The sequence below is a fragment of the Tiliqua scincoides genome, chromosome 6 (assembly GCF_035046505.1).
Source record: "Tiliqua scincoides isolate rTilSci1 chromosome 6, rTilSci1.hap2, whole genome shotgun sequence".
In the NCBI taxonomy this organism is placed as follows: domain Eukaryota; kingdom Metazoa; phylum Chordata; class Lepidosauria; order Squamata; family Scincidae; genus Tiliqua; species Tiliqua scincoides.
Genome location: NC_089826.1, coordinates 4146807 through 4155000, shown reverse-complemented (window position 1 = coordinate 4155000; position 8194 = coordinate 4146807). Strand labels below are relative to the sequence as shown.

Below are 8194 nucleotides of genomic sequence, written 5' to 3'. Positions count from 1 at the left end.
CTGGAGATATTGAGATTAAAGCCCTTTTAGTTGTGCGCTACATCCTGGGGCTGTGGGTGGAGATCACATCCTCACATGCAGTCAGAGAGTTTAGTGGGACCCAGATGAGCAGAGAGTTGCCCGGTCTTGAAGGGTGATATGTGGGTGTGGTCAATAGAGTCTCTAGGGTTTGCGTCAGTGGAGGAGAGCAGTGCGTCACCCCCATGATGGACCTCCTCCCATGAAGAGGGTGGGGCAGTGCCCCAGGTGGTGGGCGTGGTGATGCACCATTGCCCTGCCCCACGTTTTTTAGTTATAACTTTTGATAGAATAGAGATATTTCAACCCGGGTCGTTTCATTGCCGTTTGAATTCAATGACGCACTGAATGATATATAACATGATGGTATTATTTGAAAGTACCAAGGTTTTAAAAATTTTGACCAGTAGTAGTGTCAACCCCCCATGCGTCACCTGATGCGGCCCACAGCCCCCTAGCAATCCACTGGGTGTGGTGTGGAAAGAGACCAGAGGTCTCCCACCCACCAGCCTCTGGGTCTTCAGGCAGAGCACAGAGGTGGGACTAGTGGACAGATGCGCTGATTTTTTTCAGTCCAGGGACAAAATGCTATTTGTTTACCTAAGAGGTGCAACTATAATAAAACTGCTGAAGGGCTGATTTGGTAAACCCAGGAAAGAAAATCTGGAGCGATGACTCAGTGGTAGAGCACATGTTTGGTGTGCATAAGATACTGGGTTCAATCCCCAGCATTTTCAGAAGAAAAAAAAATTAGCTTGAGCAGCAGTACTGGAAAGTCCCTTAGCAAACACCACTATGGTGGAAGAGTAGGTTCAGTTCCTGGTATCTCCAGAGAAGGGGATCTCTATGGAATTGCAGGGCAAGGTTGTGAAGAGTGGACAGTGCTGGGTGAGATGGACCACTGGGCTAAGGTACCATTAGATGCTCAGATCAAAGCTCTTCTGTGGCCACACTAACAAATGGCAGAGGGGGATTTCTGAGTGCACTGAAATGCTGAGCAGGTATCTGATACTGTCCTGTCAAAATCAAGCACCTTAAAGGTGCTTACCTTGGCTGTTCACCCACCTGAGCACCTGTCCTAGTTCTCATGAGGTGGTCACCCTGTCTAGACTGCTGTAGTCAGGCTACAAGTGATTGGATGTTCCATCGTTAAACATTTCTTTTTCTTGGAAGTAGAAAACTAGCATATCAGGAAGAAACCAGCCTCTTGGATGCTAGTTTTCTTTGTGAAGGGAAGTTTCGCCATGCTGGGAGGGGGCATTCCATCACATGAGCTCAGGCTGTACCTGCAGCTTGGAAGATACAGCTCTCTCTCTCTTCTCTCTCTCTGAACTCAGAAATAGGATATACTGCACATATTTCAAATCCAGTCTTTGATAATTCTCTGAAAGTGGGTCAAATGGTAGATGCTGCCATTTGAAGGCCAAACACACCACTCGAGGAATACCCCTAATTCCAATGCACGCCATGTTTCCCAGCTCTTCCAAAGCCAGGAGCAACGATCAAGGTGAAAACTGGGGGGATTTGAAATTGCTCCAGCTTCTGCTTCACAGGTAGTCCTTTTGCAGCAACTGTGGCCAGGCAGCATTTAATTATAAGGAATTCTTAGCTCAGGATAACTGATTGAGAAGAGGCAGCCATCGCTCTCAGCCGTGAGCCACGTGCAGTTGCTAGGGGCGCTGAGCAAAATGGACTTAATCAGCCTGGCATATTAGAGGGGCAGAACTAGATGTGATTATGGCACACCTGTTAACTGTTACCCTGCACATGCCCAATCTCGTCTGATCTCGGAAGCTAAGCAGGGTCAGGCCTGGTTAGTACTTGGATGGGAGACCGCCTGGGAATAGCAGGTGCTGTAGGCTTATCCCATGATCTCAGAAGCTAAGAAGGGTCAGGCCTGGTTAGTACTTGGATGGGAGACCGCCTGGGAATGCCGGGTGCTGTAGGCTTATACCATGATCTCGGAAGCTAAGCAGGGTCAGGCCTGGTTAGTACTTGGATGGGAGACCGCCTGGGAATACCGGGTGCTGTAGGCTTATACCATGATCTCGGAAGCTAAGCAGGGTCAGGCCTGGTTAGTACTTGGATGGGAGACCGCCTGGGAATAGCAGGTGCTGTAGGCTTATACCATGATCTCAGAAGCTAAGCAGGGTCAGGCCTGGTTAGTACTTGGATGGAAGACCGCCTGGGAATAGCAGGTGCTGTAGGCTTCTACCATGATCTCGGAAGCTAAGCAGGGTCAGGCCTAGTTAGTACTTGGATGGGAGACCGCCTGGGAATACCGGGTGCTGTAGGCTTATACCAGAGTCTTTCGAGACTGAAGGTTGCCAACCATTTGTTGGTTTGAACCCAGGTCTGCACCAGTTGCCTACAAAGCAGGCGTGGAAGTCTGATTTTTAGAGAAAAATGAGCGCAGAGGTTAAAATCTTCAAAAAGTTGGATTCCTCCAAGGAGCACAGGATAGCACACGGCAGTGGCATAACTAGAGGGGATGCAAAGCACTAAGTTTTGCAGGGAGCCTCACCACAGTGTTTGCCTCCGTTTTGCACTCACCGCCCAAAAGGCTCTGGACGAGAGGGAGAGGGGGCTTCTTGCATGCTGCAGTGAGGCTCCCTGCAAAACTTAGTGCTTTGCACTCACTCTAACTATGGCACTGGGACATGGTCATCCTTCCCCCCACACACACACACATTATCTTGCCAACCACTCTTTGAGGCTAAAAAATGGTGATTTGGACCCAGTTCCCTGATACTGATCAGCAATATAGTATATAGCAGAGGAATCCCGAAACAAGTCAGCCTTGCTAAAAATCCACCAGTAACTCATTTTGCTGTATTAAAAATAAGAAAGACTGACTCACAAGGCCCCAAGTCCAACAGCTGGTTTCAGATGATTAAATAAAAAACCCTGCTGCATGTCAATTTGGAAATGAACACAGCTGACCGTCACAGCCCCCTGTTTGTCTCAGGGCCACCAAATTGGTAGCCTTGCAGCCAAAGTATCCCTTCTGGGTCTCGTTCCTTAATAGGGCCTAACACTTCTCTGAGCCGGTGGCATTTCCTGCATCTGCTTGTATTAAAATAGCTCCGTCGATCAAGAAAAAAGATGGAAAACAAGAGCCAAGGAAGCTTTTACAGCAGTCTCCATCCCCATCAAAACTCTCTCAGGAAGAGGAACAGGAAGAGATGGGGGTTGATGAGAGAGTGCTTCTTTTTGGTGCTTTGGCTCCAAGAGCCGCTGGGGTGACTTATCTGCTCCCAATGGGCACTGCCCGTGGCAGTCGGGTCAAATGGCTTGGAAACATCAACTGGGAAAAAGTCCCTCCTTCTTTTCCTTTTTCTTTCTGATGTGTATGGCTGACCTCCACCACTGGCAGGAAATAGGAGCTGCCTGATTCTAGGAATCCAGTCCTACTCTGAGCTAGAAGGCCAGTTGCGTCACTAGGGCTTGTGTCACCCGGTACCAGAGGCCAGCGTGTCGTCCCACGCTGATGAACCTCCTCCCATGCAGTGGGTGGGGCAACACCCTTGGGGGTGGGCATGGTGATGGACCATCACGCACTATAGTTTTTTGGCTATAACTCTTGACAGAATCGAGATATTTCAGCATGGTTTATTCCATTCCATTCTGCATGAAATTGCGCATCAAATGATATATAACATGACGGTGTTATTGAAAAATAGCAAGATGTTTAAAATTTTGGCTAGTAATGGTGTTACAAACCCCCCCCCCCCCGGCCGTACACATCACCTGGTGCAGCCGTCACACCTTACACCCCTCCAGTGATGTCACTGTAGTAAGCTACACTTGGTAGAGCACTCTGATGCACTTGGAAGCTAGCCTCTTAGATCTCCTTCAGCCATTTTGAAACACGGTTTTATATTTTTTTTTTATGGAAAACTGTCAGGAGACACACACACATACACACCTCAAAAATCCCACAATGTCAGCTGCAATGTGCTGAATTCATCTCTGTCTCCCTGAGCCAAATACTTCGTACAGATCCGGGCAATGAAGAAACATAAGAACATAAGAACAGCCCCACTGGATCAGGCCATAGGCCCATCTAGTCCAGCTTCCTGTATCTCACAGCGGCCCACCAAATGCCCCAGGGAGCACACCAGATAACAAGAGACCTCATCCTGGTGCCCTCCCCTACATCTGGCATTCTGACTTAACCCATTTCTAAAATCAGGAGGTTGCGCATACACATCATGGCTTGTACCCCATAATGGATTTTTCCTCCAGAAACTCGTCCAATCCCCTTTTAAAGGCGTCTAGGGTAGACGCCAGCACCACATCCTGTGGCAAGGAGTTCCGCAGACCGACCACACGCTGAGTAAAGAAATATTTTCTTTTGTCTGTCCTAACCCGCCCAACACTCAATTTTAGTGGATGTCCCCTGGTTCTGGTAGTATGTGAGAGTGTAAAGAGCATCTCCCTATCCACTTTGTCCATTCCCTGCATAATTTTGTATGTCTCAATCAAGAAAAATTATGGACAGTGCAGTCCTAGGTGTCTACTCAGAAGTAAGTCCCATTGTGTCCAGAGGGGTGTACTTCCAGGGAAGTGTGTACAGGATTGCAGCCTGAGTGTGGTCAACCGCTTTACCTCCATCCCTCACACTCAAAATTATCCTATTAACCTTCTGGGCCGCACAGCCATTGGCTGAGTTGCTGTGATGTCATGGAATTCTCACTGATAAGGGTAAAGGATGGCGTGAGCAGCGGCTGAATCCCACCAGCTCGGTTTCGAGGGGAGGCAGGGCATAGAAATGGTACCCTGGATGGGAGAAAAGCTTGACTTGGCAACTGTGCCCGTGTATTTTGCTGTAGTTTAAGGCAAGGCAGTGGCAGTGGTCCCAGACGGGCAAAACAGATTGGAAGTAGAAAGCGGAGTGGCTGAAGGAAGGGATTAAAAAGAAGGCAGTGAGCTGAGGAGCAGGTGCGTAAGGAAAAGATGGCTTTCAAAGGTAGAGACCTGAGTGAGGAAGTGCAGAAGGCAGGAAGCTGGTGAGAAAGGGGTGGGGGGAAGAAGTGGGGTGCGCACTTGGCCACCATTCAGGAAAGGCTGAACCTTTGGGGGTGTTCTTACTTTGAAAAAGAAAAAGGCAACAAAGAGGGAGCAGGATTGAGCTTCATAACACCGAGATGTAGGGAACCCTCACTGAACACCCATTGCTAGGGAGCTACAGCCAGGAGCCAGTAGCATAGCCAGAGGGGGGGCAGCATGGGAAGTATTGCAGGTGCCACAATGTGCCGTGTAAGCAGTTCCTCCCACTCGCCATCGGAGTCATTTCAGGCAAGGGCAGCAAAGAAATCTGCGTAAATGACACGTCAGGAAGCAAAACTGTAGCTTAAGCCTCTTCCTGCTGTGCGGATTTTCTCCTGAGAACGAGATCTTTACGCAGAGAGGAACATTCGGAAATTGCTCCCCGTCACCACCACAGGGTCAAGTGGCACATCCCACCTGACCCCCTCAGGACTCAGCCATCCCCACCTCCTTCAGCTGCACCAATCGATCTGGCTTGCCACAGGATGTGGTGACGGCATCTGGCCTGGATGCCTTTAAAAGGGGACTGGACAAGTTTCTGGAGGAAAAATCCATTACGGGGTACAAGCCATGATGTGTATGCGCAACCTCCTGATTTTAGAAATGGGCTATGTCAGAATGCCAGTGCAAGGGAGGGCCCCAGGATGAGGTCTCTTGTTATCTGGTGTGCCCCCTGGGGCATTTGGTGGGCCACTGTGAGATACAGGAAGCTGGACTAGATGGGCCTATGGCCTGATCCAGTGGGGCTGTTCTTATGTTCTTAGGTCCACCCAAAAGTGACCTGGCTCCAGCCCCGAAGAGTCGAAAATCAGGCACCCACTAGGGACACAGCCCGGTGGAATCTGTAGTCACACACACTTTCATTGAATGCAGCAGTCAAATGTCAGCACATGGGCGGACGGCTGAGGTTTGCAGAGAAAAGAAAAGCTTCAGAGCACGAGGACAAGGAATTATCTTGACGGGCAATCCCAGCTTCAACCTCAGCAGGAGTTTGCCTCGTTCGTCTTTCATGTTCCCCCAGTCTTCCCAACCTACGATTCCCCTTTGTGAAAATATTTCTTCACTCAGCGTGCGGTTGGTCTGTGGAACTCCTTGCCACAGGATGTGGTGATGGCATCTGGCCTGGATGCCTTTAAAAGGGGATTGGACAATTTCTGGAGGAAAAATCCATTATGGGTTACAAGCCATGATGTACATGTGCAACCTCCTGATTTTAGAAATGGGCTATGTCAGAATGCCAGATGCAAGGGAGGGCACCAGGATGCAGGTCTCTTGTTATCTGGTGTGCTCCCTGGGGCATTTGGTGGGCCGCTGTGAGATACAGGAAGCTGGACTAGATGGGCCTCTGGCCTGATCCAGTGGGGCTGTTCTTATGTTCTTAAACTACAATTCCCAGGAAGCCTTGCAGGTCTCTTGTTATCTGGTGTGCTCCCTGGGGCATTTGGTGGGACGCTGTGAGATACAGGAAGCTGGACTAGATGGGCCTCTGGCCTGATCCAGTGGGGCTGTTCTTATGTTAAACTGAAAATGCCGCATGAGAAATCTTTGCAAGAGAGGATCCAAAGTGCAACGCATGTTTTACCGTCTCAGCTGTTAAGACTTTGCTCATTCAATCTGGGAACTCATTTCAACTCATAACTTGGGGGGCGGGGAGGAGAAGAGAGATAATTGCAGGTTCCAAGTTTTTAGGGGGGAAATATTTTGCATGCACGGGTGACCTGCATGCAGTGCAGCACCCGAGCTTTTAAAACTCATCTGCATTTGCAAAATTGCACTCTGTCTTAATTACACATGCCGCAGCAGACACATAATTAGGAACTCATAGCTTAATCAAGCAGAGGACACCATGTCGAATCAGAGAACGGGGATCAGCTCTCCCGTGGGTGGCAGGCTAGGGCAGCAGCTGCCCTTGCCTTTTTTACATATTTAACCATTTTTTTTACCAGGCCTCTGTAGTTTGTTGCTGGCAACCTTCAGTCTTGGAAGACTCTGGTATCGCGCTCTGAATGGTGGTTCTGGAACAGCGTCTAGCGTGGTTGTAGTTTGTAGCAGACCACTATCTCCTGTTTCATCTGAATACAGGAAACTATGGTTGATTCAAACCATAGCTAGCTAACAAACCAGAATTCTGAGCTAGGGTTTACGTCACCTGGTGTGGGAGGCCAGTGCGCAACACCCCTGTGATGGACCTACTCCCATGCAGTGGGCGTGGTGAAGCAACATCACCCTGTCCCACTGGTCTTTTTGGCTATAACTTTTGATAAACTAGAGATATTTCAACACGGTTTGCTTCATTGCATTCTACGTGAAATTGCACATCGAGTGATTCTGGTATTATTTGGAAATACCAAGATTTTGGCCAGTAGTAGTTTCACCACCACCACTTGTGCGCATCACCCAGTATGGCCTGCACCTCCCTAGTGACACAGCTGATAATGAGCCCCATTTTTATCCTGGTTTGATATGGGGTATGAGAACCAATGACATGCGGGGTCTCAAATGAGAGATCAGCGCTTTTGCGGTGCGGTGCTGGATGTTATGTCAAGACGCCTGTCTTCAGCATTAGTTCTGGGAGTCATAAGAGTTTCCTGCAGTTCCTTCTGGTTGGTGACATTGTGCTTGAAATGCAAGAGCTTATTTTAACAAAACCAAACAAAACCTGAGCATGTCAAAGTTCCAAACAACACAGTCCTGGAACGAGCTGGAATCCCTAGCATGTATGCACTGCTGAAACAGAGACGCCTGCGTTGGCTCGGTCATGTCGTGAGAATGGATGATGGCCGGACCCCAAAGGATCTCCTCTTTGGAGAACTCGTGCAAGGAAAGCGCCCTACAGGTAGACCACAGCTGCGCTACAAGGACATCTGCAAGAGGGATCTGAAGGCCTTAGGAGTGGACCTCAACAGGTGGGAAACCCTGGCCTCTGAGCGGCCCGCTTGGAGGCAGGCTGTGCAGCATGGCCTTTCCCAGTTGGAAGAGACACTTGGCCAACAGTCTGAGGCAAAGAGGCAAAGAAGGAAGGCCCATAGCCAGGGAGACAGACCAAGGACAGACTGCACTTGCTCCCGGTGTGGAAGGGATTGTCACTCCCGAATCGGCCTTTTCAGCCACACTAGACGCTGTT

General features: G+C 49.3%; 1 protein-coding gene and 1 pseudogene across 1 annotated transcript in view; both read left to right on the top strand.

Annotated features, from left to right (window-relative positions):
• Window positions 1-8194, top strand: part of ADRA1D (adrenoceptor alpha 1D) — a 50441-nt gene that overhangs the window by 23204 nt on the left and 19043 nt on the right. The gene's annotated exons all lie outside the window — the stretch shown is intronic.
• LOC136656201 (5S ribosomal RNA) lies at window positions 1767-1880 on the top strand (annotated as a pseudogene).